The sequence below is a fragment of the Pleuronectes platessa genome, chromosome 16 (genome assembly GCF_947347685.1).
Source record: "Pleuronectes platessa chromosome 16, fPlePla1.1, whole genome shotgun sequence".
Lineage (NCBI taxonomy): Eukaryota > Metazoa > Chordata > Actinopteri > Pleuronectiformes > Pleuronectidae > Pleuronectes > Pleuronectes platessa.
Window position 1 is genome coordinate 2,896,288 of NC_070641.1, and position 17,838 is coordinate 2,914,125.

General features: G+C 42.6%; 1 pseudogene; it reads right to left on the minus strand.

Annotated features, from left to right (window-relative positions):
- Positions 1 to 146: 146 nt before the first annotated feature.
- Positions 147 to 3,024, minus strand: LOC128458064 (uncharacterized; annotated as a pseudogene).
- Between the last annotated feature and the right edge of the window lie 14,814 nt (positions 3,025 to 17,838).

Below are 17,838 nucleotides of genomic sequence, written 5' to 3' on the forward strand. Positions count from 1 at the left end.
GTCACCGTCCACTGCCATCCACCACAAGCCGCCGCCGCGGTCCTAGTCCAATGCCCGTACCCGATGCCAACGCGACACAGGGTCCGCCACCACCACCACGATCAGCCCACACAACACAGAATCCGCCACACTGGGTCCACCACCACGACCCCCGGTGCGCGATCAACAAACCGCAATCCATGGTGCGGCCACAGAGGCCCTGGATCTGCGGGTGATAAAGCAAAGGGATTCCGGGGAAGGGGGATAGGGATGGAGAAGAGGAAGGAGAAGCTGGAAAAAGAAGCTCTGTGTGTCATGTGTCATAAAATAGAACAAGTAACGTTCTGCCGCACTAATTAGCTATAACTATAAGCTTTATCAAAAAGGAAGGTTTTGAGCCTACTCTTAAACGAACAGATGGTGTCTGCCTCCCGAACTGAAAGTGGTAGTTTATTCCACAGCAGAGGAGCTTGATGGCTAAAAGCTCTGGCTCCTACTCTACTTTTAGAGACTTTGGGGACGACAAGTAGGCCTAAATTCTGGGAGCGGAGTGCTCTAGTGGGTTTATAAGGTACTAACAGCTCTTTAAGGTAAAAAGGCGCTATATTATTATGGGCCTTGAAAGTGAGGAGGAGAATTTTAAATTCTATTCTAGATTTAACTGGAAGCCAGTGTAGCGATGCTAATACTGGAGAAATGTGTTCTCTTTTCTTTGTTCTCGTCAGGACGCGTGCTGCGGCATTTTTGACAAGCTGTGGAGTCTTTAACGACTTACTGCTGGAGCCTGATAATAATGAATTACAATAGTCCAGTCTCGATGTAACAAAGGCATGGACTAGTTTTTCTGCATCTTTTTGCAAAAAGACATGTCTGATTTTTGAGATATTACGCAAGTGGAAAAAGGCGGTTCTAGAAATTTGTTTTAAGTGACTATTAAAGGATAAATCAGGATCGAAGATCACTCCCAAGTTCCTGACTGTTTTGTTGGAAGCAAGGGCAATGTCGTCTAGCGCAGCTATATCATTAGATAATGTATCTCTAAGGTGTTTGGGGCCAAGTATTATAACCTCTGTTTTGTCTGAGTTTAATAAGAGAAAATTGCAGGTCATCCAGGTTTTTATGTCCTTGAGACATTCTCGAAGTTTAGTTAATTGATTACTTTGTTCAGGTTTTATAGATAAGTATAACTGTTAACTGTTTGAGTCTTTGTAATAGAATTTGATGGTCAATTGTGTCGAATGCTGCACTGAGATCTAACAGAACGAGGACAGACACAAGTCCCTGTTCTGAGGCTATTAAAAGGTCATTATTGTGATTTGCCAAGGCTGTCTCTGTACTGTGATTGGCTCTAAACCCCGACTTAAAGTTTCATATATATTATTTTCCTGGAGAAACTCACACAGCTGATTGGCTACCACTTTTTCTAAGATTTTAGACATGAAGGGGAGATTAGATATTGGTCTATAATTGGCTAAAACCTCTGGGTCAAGAGTGGTTTTTTTGAGAAGGGAATTGATTACTGCTATTTTAAAAGACTGTGGTACATAACCTGATGATAATGACAGATTGATTGTATTAAGTAACGAACTATCAATTAGGGGCATAATTTCTTTAAGTAATTTTGTAGGAATGGGATCTAAGATACAGGTTGTTGGTTTAGAACCTGAGATTATTTTGGTAAGCTGATCAAAGGTGATCAGAAAGAAGCTGTCTAAGTAATGGGAAGGATTCTCAGCCGTTTCTGAGATCTCTGTTGTTGGGAGGGTATTAGTGCCAATTGAGGGCAGGAGATGGTTGATTTGATTTCTAATAGTTAGAATTGTATCATTAAAAATGGTCATAAAGATATTGCTATTTAAGGATCGAGGAATACTGGGTTCGGTGGAGGTGGGACTCTCTGTCAACCTGGCTACAGTGCTGAAGAGAAACCTGGGGTTGTTTTTATTCTCTTCTATTAGTTTTGAATAGTAGCTTTGTGGAGAGCCTTTTTATATTCTTTAACACTATTCTTCCAGTCTATGAGGTTTTCAACATGGTTGCTGGAACGCCACTTCCTTTCTAGTTTTCTTGATAATTGTTTTAACTCATTTGTCTGGGAATTATACCACGGAGCTAATTTACTATGTTTCACATTTTTCTTCTTTAGAGGGGCTATTGAATCTAATGTTAATCGTAATGAGTCTGCAGAGCTATCGACAAGGTGGTCGATCTCAATGGAGCTCTGGTTTTTAAAGAATTTGTTCTTCATATCTACGAATAATACGGGTTTAAATGTAATTGGAATTATTTCCTTAAATTTAGCTACAGCACTATCAGGTAGACATCTAGAAAATGAGTTTTTTATTAGTGGCATATATTTAGTTATTGAAAAATCGAAGGTTATTAAATTATTGTCTGATAGAGCCGGATTGCGCGGAAGTACTGTTAAATGTTCAATTCCGACACCGTACGATAATATAAGGTCAAGTGTGTGGTTACAACAATGAGTAGGTTGGTGTACACACTGACTGAAACCAATTGAGTCTAGTATTGATTCTTATTGTCAACATGTATATTAAAGTCACCAACAATAATAATTTTATCGGTCTTTAGGACTAAGTTTGATAAAAACTCAGGGAATTTCGTTAAAAATTCAGTATAAGCCCTGGGAGCACGGTAAACTACAGCAAATATGATTGGCTGTTGGTGTTTCCTGGATTGGCGTGGAAGACTAAGAACCAGACATTCAAATGATTTGTAGCTGAGTTTAGGTTTAGGATTAATTGATAGGCTGGAGTTAAAAATAGCAGCAACTCCACCTCCTCGTCCAAATTCTCTGGGAACCTGTGAATTTATATGACTGGGGGGAGTAGATTCATTTAGACTGACATATTCATCAGGATGCAGCCACGTCTCAGTGAGGGATAATAAATCTATGTTGTAATCGGAGACTATTTCATTAACTAAAATAGCTTTTGATGACAGTGATCTAATGTTTAAAAGACCACATTTAAAAGTTTTAGTTCCCTGTGTTGTTTCAGAGGTTGTTTTAATTTGTATTAGATTTTTGTGTGGAGTTCTCGCTCTGTTATCGTTTAATTTCAATAATTTATTCGGACGGTGGACAGACACAATCTCTATGGGGTTTTGTGACTGATCCAGAGGGAGCGCAGAGAAGTGTTTAGCACTGCAGCTCTGCTTCCTGGTCCCAACTATGGGTTGTCATGTTATAGACTTAGTAATATTCCTAGATAAGAGAGCTGCTCCATCCCAAGTGGGATGAACGCCGTCTATCATAACAAGACCAGGTTTTCTCAAAAAAGTTAGCCAATTATCTACAAAGCCCACGCCGTTTACAGGACACCACCTCGACAGCCAGCGGTTAAAAGACAACATGAGGCTAAACATGTCATCACCTGTTGTATTAGGGAGCGGGCCAGAGAAAACGACTGTGTCTGACATCGTTTTTGCGAAAGCACACAACGACTCAACATCCACTTTAGTGACCTCCGACATGCGAAGCCGGGAGTCATTACTGCCTACGTGAATTACGATTTTATTGTATTTTCGTTCAGTTTTAGCCAGCAGCTTTAGTTTAGATGCGATGTCGCCGGCTCTGGCCCCTGGTATACAATTAACTATGGTCGCTGGTGTCGTTAACCTGACGTTTCTCAGAACCGAGTCGCCAATAATCAGAGTTTATTTATCAGCGGGTGCCTCGCTGAGTGTAGAGAATCTATTTGAAACGTGAGCTGGTGGCTCTTTAATCGTGGGCTTTTTAAGACTAGCACTATGCCCCCTCCGGACCGTCACCCAGCTGCCCTGGGCTCCCTGCTGCACGGGACTAGTCAGGGGGATGCTAGTTAAGGCTAGGCTACGTGCTAAGCTAGGTGGCTCCGCGGCTAGCGGTAGCCGGCTAACTACAGCTAAAGGAGTTTCTAAGCTGAGCCTCGCCTCCATCGCTACCAACACACTACATTTATTACAAGTACCTCTACTGTTAAGGGAGGCAGAGGAGTAAGTAGACATAAGACACTCGGAGCAAGAGAGAGCAGTGGAGCAACAGGGAGAGAGAGAAGACATCGCTGCTATAGAGCTATGAGGGTGAGCTCAAACAGAACACAGAATCACTAAGCAAGATAGAGTATGGGTTGTTATGTGTGGGTGTTTAACTACAGACCGGTGATTTTAGCCGTAGTGCTACAGAGAAACAGCTGTCTTTAGCGTAGGAGCTAATACAGAGAGCGACCACCGCCAGCAGCAAGAAAACAGGAAATGACCCAGCATGCTTACCGTAATGACGTCAGCACTCTCTCTCACAATGAGAGTTTCTATGTTCATTGAAACTGAAGAGTTAAAGACTCTACAGCTTGTCCTAAATGCCGCAGCACGTGTCCTGACGAGAACCAAGAAAAGAGACCACATTTCTCAAGTATTAGCATCGCTACACTGGCTTCCGGTTAAATCTAGGATAGAATTTAAAATTCTCCTCCACACCTTCAAGGTCCTTAATAATGTGGCGCCATTTAACCTTAAAGAGCTGTTAGTACCTTATCAACCCACTAGAGCACTCCGCACCCAGAATTCAGGCTTACTTGTCGTCCCTAAAGTCTCTGAAAGTAGAATTGGAGCCAGAGCTTTCAGCCATCAAGCCCCTCTCCTGTGTAATAATCTCTCACTTTCAGTTCGGGAAGCAGACACCATCTGTACGTTTAAGAGTAAGCTTAAAACCTTCCTTTTTGATAAAGCTTATTGTTAGAGCTGTTCCAGGCTTGTCTTAGACCTGCTCTTAGTTATGCTGCTATAGGTCTAGAACAAGACTGTCCAAACTACGGCCCGCGGGCCAACTGCGGCCCGCCATCCATATACACTCCTGATCAAAATCTTAAGACCAGTTAAAAAATTGCATGAATTTGCATTTTGCACTGTTGGATCTTAGGAAGGTTCTAAGTAGAGCTTCAAAATGCAAAAAGAAGAAATGGGAGCAAGAGACCAAAAGTTTTGAGCAGGCAATTTATTGAAAACAACAATTTAACTCAAATAGGCTGTTCATCAGCTGATCAAAAGTTTAAGACCACAGCCTTTAAAAGCCAAAATCTGTGCAAAAATTTGGATTCCATTTCATTTCCTGTCAAGTAATCACACTGTGAAGATCTCTTGATGGCAAAGGCAAAAAAGCTCACCGTCTTTGAACGTGGTAGGATTGTTGAACTGCATAAACAAGGCCTCTCACAACGTGCCATCGCTGCTGAGGTTGGTCGCAGTAAGACAGTCATTTTGCATTTCTTAAAAGATCCTCAGGGTTATGGAACAAAAAAATCAAGTGGTAGACCCAAAAAAATCTCACCGGCGCTGAGCCGGAGGATACGAATGGCTGTCCGTCAAGACACGGGACGATCCTCGTCCCAAATTAAGGCCGTTACTGGTGCTGACTGCAGCCCAATAACCATCAGACGGCATCTGCGAAGGAAGGGCTTCAAAAACAAGAAACGTCTTCAAAGGCCACGTCTCCTTCAACGCCACAAAATTGCCCGTTTAGACTTTGCAAGGGAGCACCAAACATGGGATATTCAAAGGTGGAAGAAAGTTTTATTCTCTGAGGAGAAAAAATGTTACCTTGATGGTCCTGATGGCTTCCAACGTTACTGGCATGACAAGGAGATGCCACCTGAGATGTTTTCTACGCGGCACAGTGGAGGGGGCGCCATCATGATCTGGGGTGCTTTTTCCTTCAATGGAACAATGGAGCTCCAGGTTGTGCAGGGGCGTCAAACAGCAGCTGGCTATGTGGAGATGTTGCAGCGGGCATCCCTCATGACTGAGGGCCCTCGTCTGTGTGGTAACGACTGGGTTTTTCAGCAGGACAACGCTCCAATTCACAATGCCCGTCTGACCAAGACTTTTTTCCAGGAGAATAACATCACTCTTTTGGACCATCCTGCGTGTTCCACTGATCTTAATCCAATTCAGAACATTTGGGGATGGAGGGCAAGGGAAGTTTACAAAAATTCACTTCAGTTCCAGAGAGTGGATGCCCTTCGTGAAGCCATCTATTCATTCGCACTAGCCTTTTGGAAACACTTGCATCAAGCATGCCAAAACGAATTTTTGAAGTGATCAACAATAATGGTGGAGCTACTCATTACTGAGTCAGTTTTTGACTCTTTAATTTCTGTTTTAGGAGGTTTTTTTTTTTTTTTGTCTTAAACTTTTGATCAGCTGATGAACAGCCTACTTCAGTTAAATTGTTGTTTTCAATAAATTGCCTGCTCACAACTTTTGGGCTCTTGTTCCCATTTCTTCTTTTTGCATTTTGAAACTCTACTTAGAACCTTCCTAAGATTCAACAGTGCAAAATGCAAATTCATGCAATTTTTTAACTGGTCTTAAGATTTTGATCAGGAGTGTATATATAAGTATAATTGACTATGGCCCACTGTATTGCACTTCTTAGTTTAAACAGTAGGTGGCGCCAAACTCACTCCTGACCGGCCAGCTGTCCCTCAGGCCGCTAGCGACACTGCGCTTAAGGCGTTCTGACAACAGTCCGCCCCGGTCATCACTCATGAGACCCTGTCCAGGCGGCGGTTCCAACATGAACATAATATTCCTGCATTTGATTGATTTTGCCATGGGTAGTGCGCCGTAGAGAAAGGTCGCACTGACAATGGCTCCGCAAGCACTACGCTGTTTTATGTTTATTACGTGTTTTCTTGTTTGTTTTTTTGTACACACTGCACTGTCGCTCATACAGTATGATCGACTGGCACTTTTGGAAATACGTTCGTCGCTTGAGTTTTTCTCAACTTACCGGAGTGCTTGCTGCGGCTCCTTTGTCCTGCCGCCGGTTTGTTTACCAATACGCCGACGGAGGAGAAAGAAGCGAGGGAAGCGCGCCGGTATCCTGTGCAGATCTCGGATGAGATGCTGCAATCCCCCGCTGCCGAGCATTCTACTCGCGAATGTTCAATCCTTGGACAATAAAATGGAGGAGCTGCACGCACGGATTAACTTCCAGCGGGACATCGCGAACTGCTGTGTGCTGGCATTCACGGAAACATGGCTGGATCCCATGGTGCCTGACTCCGCCGTTACTCCGGCCGGTTTTTCCATCTACTGGCAGGACAGGACCTCCGAGTCAGGTAAGAGCAAAGGTGGCGGGGTGAGCTTTATGATTAACTCTCGCTGGGGCTCGGATGTTGTTGTGCTTTCTACACGCTGTTCACCAGACCTGGAGCTGCTAACGATAAAAGTGCGCCCTTTTTACCTTCCCCGTGAATTCAGCTCCGTCATCATCACAGCTGTTTACATTCCACCGCAGGCAGACAAAACGTGCGCGTTAGACGATCTGTACAGCGTTATTAATGGACTTGAGGATGCACACCCTGAGGCAGTCTCTGTTGTTGGTGACTTTAATAGGGCTAATATGAGAAAAGTTCTGCCTAAATATCATCAGCATATTAACTTTCCCACTCGGGGTGATCAGACTCTTGACCATTGTTACTCGCAAATTCGGAACAGCTACAAACCCCTCCCCTGCCCCGCTTTCGGGAAGTCGGATCACGCTTCCATTATGCTAGTTCCAACCTACAGACAACGCCTAAAGCAGGACAAAACGGTTTTTCGGGCAGTTCAACGCTGGAGTGCTGAATCCATTAGCACTCTCCAGGACTGCTTTGAAGAACAGATTGGCAGATGTTCTGTGTTGCAGCTGATGGGGACATTAACGAATACACAGATACTGTCTCTTCATATATCTCCAAATGCATAGATGATGTTGTCCCTAGGGTCAGTGTCAGGACTTTCCCAAACCAAAAGCCCTGGGTAAATGGTAATGTCCATGCTAAGCTCAGAGCACGGTCCTCTGCCCATAAATCTGGTGACCCGGAGGCGTTGAGGAAGTCCAGATGTGACCTGCGGAGGGCCATCAGAGATGGTAAAAGAGACTTCAGGGACAAGCTGGAATCCAACTACCTCAGCTCTGACCCCCGGCGTGTGTGGGGTGGCCTGCGACACATCACTGGCTATAAAGGGAGAAGTAGCAGTGATGATCAGCATGCTGCCTCCCTACCTGATGACCTCAACACCTTCTATGCACGGTTTGAGGCAGCCAACATCCTTCCATCCGCGAGACTGGCTGAGGACCGAGACGATGACTGCACTCTGTCCCTGAACGTGGCTGACGTGAGGCGAGGGCTTCAAAGAGTGAAGCCTCGAAAGTCATCTGGGCCCGATGGAGTTCCAGGCCGCGTCCTCAGGGGGTGCGCCGACCAGCTAGCGGAGGTCTTCACCTCCATATTCAACCTCTCCCTACAACTGTAAACAGTCCCCCACCTGCTTCAAGCAGGCCACCATCATCCCCATACCTAAGAAATCAACCATCACCTGCTTAAACGACTACCGCCCTGTAGCACTGACCTCCACCATCATGAAGTGCTTCGAGCGGCTGGTCAAAACCCACATATGCTCCACCCTTCCTGACACCCTTGACCCCTTCCAATTTGCATACCGCCCCAACCGATCGACGGACGATGCCATCGCCCTGACAACACACACCACCCTCTCCCACCTGGAAAAGGCCAACACATATGTGAAGATGCTGTTCGTGGACTACAGCTCCGCGTTTAACACAATTGTGCCTGCCAAACTCATCCCCAAGCTCAGAAGCCTGGGTCTTAAACCCCCCTGTGTAACTGGATCTTGGACTTCCTGACGAGCAGACCCCAGGTGGTGAGAATCGGTAACCACACCTCCTCCTCACTGACCCTGAGCACCGGGGCCCCTCAGGGCTGCGTGCTCAGTCCCCTTCTGTACTCCCTGTACACACAGGACTGTGTGGCAACACACGGTTCAAACATCATCCGTAAGTTTGCAGACGACACCACCATCCTGGGTCTCATCTTCAACAACGACGAGACCGCCTACAGAGATGAGGTTAGAGGCTTGGAAACATGGGGCCAAGAGAACAACCTGTCTCTCAACGTTTGCAAGACCAAGGAGATGATCGTGGACTTCAGGAAGCTGCAGAGGGGGGGGGGTCACGGCCCGTTACACATTGATGGAGCTGTAGTGGAGAGAGTCTCCGAATTCAAGTTCCTCGGTGTGTTCATCACGGATGACCTGACCTGGTCCAAACAAGCGGACTCTGTGGTCAAAACTTCACAAAAGCGTTTATACTTCCTGAGGAGACTCAAGAAGTTTGGCATGGCTGCAAAAACTTTAACAAACTTCTACAGGTGCACCATTGAGAGCATCCTCTCAAGCTGCACTACTGCCTGGTTTGGTAGCTGCTCCGCTGCTGATCGCAAGGCCCTGCAGAGGGTGGTGAAGACAGTGGAGCGCATCATCGGCTGCCATCTCCCTTCCGTGCAACTCATCTACAATACAAGATGTCTGAGAAAAGCACGGAAGATCATCAAGGACCACAGCCATCCAGGCTGTGGACTTCTCACACTGTTGCCGTCTGGCAGACGTTACCGGAGCATCCGAGCAAGCCATCAGGCTTCTGAACAATCAACACTGACCCCCTTAACAGTCACCATGTACATTCTGCTCCCACACTCATACAAATACACTTACTCCACATATATTCATTTTATTTAATATTCCCCACTTCTTCACCCTGTAAACTTCTGCTTCATTTGGACTTTTATCTGCCTATGTAATACCTATGTGCATATTATTTAATTTAATTTAATATTACCCACTCCTTCACCCTGTAAACTGCTGCTTCATTTGACTTTGACTTTGACTTGACTATGTTATACAGTGCCTTGCATAAGTATTCACCCCCCTTGGACTTTTCCCCATTATGTACTGTTACTAACTGGAATTCAAATAGACTTAAATAAACTTTTTCCCATTTGATCAACACAACATGCATAGTACTTTGGAGGTGCAAAATATATTTTATTGTGACACAAACAATAATGAGAACAAAAAGTTGTCGTCTGTTAGGTGCATAAGTATTCACCCCCCTTGCTCAATACTTGGTAGAACCCCCTTTCGCTGCAATTACAGCTGCAAGTCTTTTGGTGTATGTCTCTACCAGCTTTGCACATCTAGAGATGGAAATGTTTATCCATTCTTCTTGGCAAAAAAGCTGAAGCTCAGTCAGATTGGATGGCGACTGTCTGTGAACCTAAATTTTCAAGTCTTGCCATAGATTCTCAATTGGATTTAGGTCTGTGCCTTGGCTGGACCATTTTAAGACATGAAAAAGCTTTGATCCAAACCATTCCTTTGTAGCTCTGGCTGTATGTTTAGGGTCATTGTCCTGCTGGAAGAGGAACCTCCGTCCCAGTCTCAAGTCTTTTGCAGACTGCATCAGATTTTCTTCAAGGATTTCCCTGTATTTAGCTCCATCCATCTTTCCCTCTATTCTGACCAGTTTCCCTGTACCTGCTGAAGAGAAGCATCCCCACAGCATAATGCTACCACCACCATGTTTCACTGTTTGGATGGTGTGCTCAGGGCGATGGGCAGTGTTGGGATTCCGCCACACATAGCGTTTTGCATTGAGGCCAAAAAGTTCAATTTTAGTCTCATCTGACCAGAGCACCTTCTTCCACAAGCTGGCTGTGACTCCCACGTGGCAAACTCCAAATGGGATTTATTATGGTTCCCTTTCAACAACGGCTTTCTTCTTGCCACCCTCCTTCCATAAAGGCCAGATTTGTGGAGTAGACTACTAATAGTTGTCCTGTGGACAGATTCTCCCACCTCAGCTGTGGATCTCTGCTGCTCCTCCAGAGTAACAATGAGCCTCTTGGTTGCTCCTCTGATAAATGTTCTCCTTGTCCGGCTTTTCAGGTTGGGTGGACGGCCTTGTCTTGGTAGGTTTGCGGTTGTGCCATATTCTTTCCATTTTCTGATGATGGATTTTATGGTGCTCCGTGAGATGTTCAAAGCTCTGGATATTTTTTTATAACCTAACCCTGCTTCATACTTCTCCACAACTTTATCCCTGACCTGTTTGGTGAGCTCCTTGGTCTTCATGATGCTGTTTGTTCAGAAATGATCTATAACAAACTCTGAGTCCTTCACAGAACAGGTGTATTTATACTGAGATTAAATTGCAGACATGTGGACCCTATTTACTAAGTATGTGACTTGCAAATGTGACTTGTGAAGGCAATTGGTCGCACCAGATTGTTTTTAGGGGTTTCAAAGTAAAGGGGGTGAATACATATGCACTCAAGACTTTTCAGATTTTTATTTGTAAATAATTTTGAAATCCATTTAATATTTTCCCCCACTTCCAAATTATGGACTATTTTGTTTTGGTCCATTACATAAAATCACGATGAAATAAATGTTAATCTGTGGTTATACCATGACAAAATGTAGAAAAGTACAAGGGGGGTGAATACTTATGCAAGGCACTGTATGTATACATATATTCATATTATTAAATTTAATATTCCATTCACCCTGTAAACTACTGCTTCACTTGACTACGTTATATGTTACGATGTGATATTATATGTTATGTTAGATAGCATGTGGGGTTTTTTCTATCCTCTGAACAGTAACCATGTACATTCTGCTCCCCGAATCCTACAAATACACTTACTTCACATATACTTATCTTATTTAATATTCCCCACTTCTTCACCCTGAAAACTGTTGCTTCATTTGAATTTATTTGACTATGTTATATGTTATATATATATTCATATTATTTTATTTAATATTCCCCACTCCTTCAGCCTGTAAACTGCTGCTTCATTTTGTAAAGTCGCCTACTGCGTAGATGTTTGCCTGCCATGTCATAAGAATTTCACTGCTCCGATGACGGTGTCATTGGTGCATGTGACAATAAACTTTGATTTAATTTGATTTGATTAGACATGAGGCAGTATCCTCACGTCTAATGAGTGGCCCAGTCCTTCCTATATTTGTCTGCATGTGGCCCTCGGCAAAAAAGGTTTGGACACCCCTGGTCTAGAAGGTCGGGGGACACATGACACACGGAGCTTCTCTTTCCAGCTTCTCCTTCCTCTTCTCAAGTCATTATGACATCAAAGTAATTCATATCACAACAATACATGTGTCGTAGTGGTGGGTGGTCAGCGTCGGCTACAGGAGGGAGGGAGTGGAGATTGGGTTCTGGGATCGGTGCGCAACACAGGATCCGCCATTACCACTATGATCAGCCCACACGATATAGAATCCGCCATACTGGATCCACCATTGCGACATCTGATGTGCGATCCACAAATCGTGATCCATGGTGCGGCCACAGAGGCCCTGGATCTAAAGGGATTCCGGGGGAAGGGGGATAGGGATGGAGAAGAGGAAGGAGAAGCTACAAAGAGAAGCTCCGTGTGTCATGTGTCATAAATTCCCTTTGCGTCTTAGCGTCATCAGGGGTTTTGCCTTGTAATCAATGATACAATGATACAGGCCGAACTTGAGGCTACACTTAGGCTCAAGGTAAATCTGATTGGCTCCTGGTTTGTATAACAGTACGATGAAAACCATGTGGCCCATTCAGTAGATCAGCCATCAATACCTCTATGCCGTTTAAGACTAAACGCTTCTTATTTTAGAAAATAGAGCAAGTTACGTTCTGCCGCACGAATTAGCTCTAACTCTAAGCTTTATCAAAAAGGAAGGGTTTGAGCCTACTCTTAAACCAACAGATGGTGTCTGCCTCCCGAACTGAAAGTGGTAGATTATTCCACAGCAGAGGAGCTTGGTGGCTAAAAGCTCTGGCTCCTACTCTACTTTTAGAGACTTTAGGGACGACAAGTAAGCCTGAATTCTGGGAGCGGAGTGCTCTAGTGGGTTGATAAGGTATTAACAGCTCTTTAAGGTAAAAAGGCGTCATATTATTAAGGGCCTTGAAGGTGAGGAGGAGAATTTTAAATTCTATTCTAGATTTAACTGGAAGCCAGTGTAGTGATGCTAATACTGGAGAAATGTGGTCTCTTTTCTTGGTTCTCGTCAGGACACATGCTGCGGCATTTTGGACAAGCTGTAGAGTTTTTAACGACATACTGCTAGAGCCTGATAATAATGAATTACAATAGTCCAGTCTCGATGTAACAAAGGCGTGGACTAGTTTTTCTGCATCTTGTTGCGAAAGAACATGTCTGAGTTTTGAGATATTACGCAAGTGGAAAAAGGCGGTCCTAGAAATTGGTTTTAAGTGTGAATTAAAGGACAAATCAGGATCGAAGATCACTCCTAAGTTCCTGACTGTTTCATTGGAAGCAAGGGCAATGGCATCTAGCGCAGCTATATCATTAGATAATGTATCTCTAAGGTGTTTAGGGCCAAGTATTATAACATCCGTTTTATCTGAGTTTAATAAGGGAAAATTGCGGGTCATCAAGGTTTTTATGTCCTTGAGACATTGTTGAAGTTTAGTTAATTGAATACTTTGTTCAGGTTTTATTGACAAGCATAACTGGGTATCATCCGCATAGCAGTGTAAATTTACAGAGTGTGTCCTGATAATGTAGTTTCTCCGGTAAACTTTCTGTTTTCACAACTTTGTTTCCACAGGAACAACCTCTGGGATCTGCTGACATTTAACCCTCTGTGTGCTGCAGGACGTAGAGCCTCCTTCTCATCAGAGCTTGTTAGGCCCTCATGGTAAAGGTCATGCACACTGGGGCAGCTTGTTAAGCACACACACACCATTAAAGCGATTTATCAGATGTGTCTTCCGAGAATTTCTCATCATCATTAAAGTGGAGCTGTTTTCTTATCTGTGATCATTAGGATGATCATTTGCCTAAATAGCTTTTGTAATAAATAGATAAACAAGCTGCTCAGTGGAGATGAGCCCATCCAGGGACATTAACGAGGTGTTCTGAAGCAACAAGCCGCTCTCAGTGGACGTGCTCTTTGGTCACATCAGCTGGAAGGACGCTGTTGTTTCTTACTCATCTGAGGGGCTGCAAAACATATCACAGACACTTTCGAGCAGGTCAGAGTTTGTGTGTGATGAGTAAAAAAGTTTTACATCATTTCTGACTCCACAACAAAGTGCATCTTTGAAACATTTACAGCTAATTTAAGATCCTTTCTTTCGTCCTCAGTTTTTTTCATTTAAAATAAAATGATAAGTTAGTGAAAAATTATCCTTCAACAGTTTTACAAACCATATAAGTAATTTTTTTAAACAAAGGTTATAAAAAATAATGATCGTTTGCAATAATGATTGCACCTGGGTCCAATATTATCTGCCATTTTGAAGTGGTTAGTAAAAAATTATAGATGATTTATAGTCATGATTTTAATCTTCAGATTCATCAGAAATGCAAACAGAAATTTGATCATCACTTCCGGCAAAATCCTTATGTTACTTGTGTCGGAACCAACATGTCTCGCGTCACAGTCTGTGGAGAACATGTGTTTAAGGTCATCGTCAGTAACGACGCTCGGTGTCTGGAAGCAGGAAGTGATCCCCACGGAGCTGCTCTTCAAACACCAGGATCCCAGAGGAACTGCTTTTGTAGTTTAGTGAAAAGTCTGTTGACTATGTTTAAACTACAATAATTTGACTGTTGATCTTTTTTGGCATATAAGATATTATTCCATTTATGGTGTTTATATGAGTTGCTACCAGAATAAATAATTCATATTCCTGTTTACGTTATAACGTTACTTCTTGTACTTGTTTACACTAAAACTCAGGTCATATGTCGTCATCGGTTTGTAACTGTTGTCTGTTGATGTCACAAAATGCTGTTTACTTGTCAGTGTCTTATTCAGACTAATGTCTTCATCTGGTTAATATCAGAATATTGGTTCTACGTAAACTTGTCGAGTGTCTTGCCCAAGGAGTCGGAGTTGAACCACCAACCTCCAGGTTCATGGATGACAGGCCTCAGTCTCCTGGGAGGGAGTTTTCAACTGTTGTCTTGTGTGTGTAGTTTGATACAGACAGTATTTCATACTGAGAGCAGGCAACAAGGAAATATCATAAGGCATTAAAAAGGTGGAACTTATAAACCCTGGGGGGGAAACAAACTCAGCTGCAAAATATTTCACTATTTAAATGTATTCTGTGCTTTATTACAATGATTCACACAAAAACATAAAAAAGTAAAGTTACTAGAAAATATACAAAACATAACAGGTGATCAAATATAGGATTTAAAAATGACTTTTCTACCTGGAAAGCAACCCCCCCAACCCCGACTTCTTTAATCGCTAGTCTACTGTTGGTAAAAAAAAAAAAAATGCTATAAATACATCATATTTAACAAACATACAAAACAGATCAAGTATAAATAGGGAACTAACAGAAACAGATGGAGGGTTCTTGACTGTTGAAAACCGCTGCTCATGGTTTTCTTTTTATGTTTCAATCTAATATCTACATCGATTACATCAAGTTCACAAAGATACCAACACGTCTATGGTCCTGTTTGTATCTGATGATGTACGATTAGATGTCTGGAAGATATCTCAGATTATTGGATGACACATGGAAACTGTAGGTTGGCACAAATGTGCATTTAAATCAACACTATGCAACTTTATCTACCTGAAACCAGCAGCTTGGTTAAAGTGAGTCTGATGAGTGAGTGTGAACAAGGGGAAGGTTTCCTCCTTCACTCCCTGAACGTCTGTTCTCTGTAACTCTGGTGAGTGGCTTCCATCTCCTATGAGAGTTTATCTCCAATATTCAACAGGAAAATGTTAAACGTGAAGAATTCTGTTCATAGTTTGGTGGACTGACTACAGCTGCAGCTCTCCAGGTTCAGGAAGCAGAGGACGATGGGTAATATTTCAGTGAGTGTGACACATCATGTGTCTTCAATCGAACACAGAGCCAAACAGTCAATCACCACGTGTCTGCAGGGGGCGCTGTTGGTCAATAAAAGTTGCATAGTGTTGATAATATTCATCTATTTTATACAAACATTTATTTTGAATTGTAGATTGTTGTCGTCTTTTAAAGGCAAAAAGTTAACAAATGATTTTTTTGGGCATTTATACCAGAAAAGTGAATCCTTATGACAAGCTATGAGATAAATGTCTCATCTTATCTTTCAAACTCATCGCTGACATTGAGTCAAAGAAATATATCATCTAACTGGTTTAGATCGATCCAGTTTCTGACCAGTTGGATGAATTTCACTGTTTCCTGATTTGTATTCATCTCCATTGAATTTGTTTTCAATGGACAGTGTAATACATTGATATCTGGCTTTTCTCTTATTTTTCTTAATGACCACTACTCAAATGCCTCTATGTCATGTGCTTTTCCTTCACACATCATTACAAAAAATCTAATGAGAAGATTCTTCTAGTTTCACATGGTCACAAACTTCCTTTTACTCTCTAATATCAGAACAGGTATTTGTTTCAAGATGTTTTCTAAAGGATATGTTTCTGTGTGAGCTGTTCCAGGCTGCTCATGGCCACCTGCTGGAACTCCACCAGACTCTCACAAGCACACGGGTCCTTCACCTCGATCTCCCCCTGACTCTCATCTGCACACACACGTCAGTACCATCATCCACATGGATGCACGTCACCGTATGTTCACCTGGTCTAGTTTCACTTTATGATATGATCATTAGTCACTTTAACTATTTTACCTTCACTTCACCACATCTGTCTCGATGCCTCAGTTATTGGTCACTTATGAGGAAAAACTGCTGCAATTTAAACATGTATTTCAGGGGTAAATCAATATTAAGCCTGAATGTTCTTGGGACCAACTGAAAAGTTAAATAATTGGAAACAAAGCTTAAAACGTCTGAATTGCTCTTTTCTCGTTTATATGTGGAATAAGGTTCATCTATGAATATATAGTTAATCTCCCAACTGTCATGTTGCACCTTTACCAATAGATGGAGCCAAAGAACAAGATATTAAATTACCCTGCCTGCATCAGCTCTTTCATTTTTAAAAAGAGGCCGAGTTTTTACACGTTTAAGTAAAATATACAGTGTTTGATCTGATCAATCAGTCTTTTGCCAAATTAAGACAAATGTTGAATGTCAAAAAAGAAAATGAGCGACCATAATACTCCATAGAAATGCCTCTTTCATAAATGCTGCTGCCATTATATTAAAACAGATATTGACCCAGTATTTTATATATTAAAAGCTGTAACATTTGGAAACTTTTGGATGGTTGTTTCTGTTTCTAGTTGCTATCGCAGTTGTCCTGCTAACGGCTGTCGTCTTCCAGGTGACTCCAGCAGGAGCTTCCACGAATCTCCACAGGAAGTCACTGGGTCACAGGCAGGCTTCACTGGGCCTCCCCAGAGGAAAAGCGAAGTCTACAAAAGATTGTTCTTCTTTGTTCCTCGCAGAACAAACCGCTTTAACATCAGTATGAGATTCAGGTTATTATCCTCATCCATCTTCACTTCAGCTCCTGGAAAAATAACCTCTGTACCTCTCTATCTTAACCTGAGCTCTTGATGGTTTTTCCATTCAGTGAAGCTCATCTTCAGTCTGAGCTCAGCAGCAGAGTGAAAACAGTGATCGCTCGCCTCTCAACATATACTCTGGTTCATACCTGTTAAATCCAGTTCCATTTTTCCAGGGTCTTCATTTCTGAAAATGGTCTAGAATTCAGATTTTTGAATTAAAAACAAAAGGCTTAAGCACGTTAAAATATCACGTGCTCCTTCAAACAACATTTAGTTAGGTCTTAATTATGGAAACGTTTATATTCTACTACTTCTGTCTCACTTTGTGAGTCGTAAAATGAGTTTTTTGTCCTGATCGCTAAAGCGTTTGTAGAAAATACTAAAGTGTGTGAGGAGTAAACTGTCATCGAACTTAATTCTGTTTGGTAGATGTTCAGGCCTGATGTCAACTTTCATTCTATCAAGCTTTATTTGTTAACTTCTTTTGGTGGCATGTGTAGTTTGTAATGTGTCTGTGTGTGGTGGGT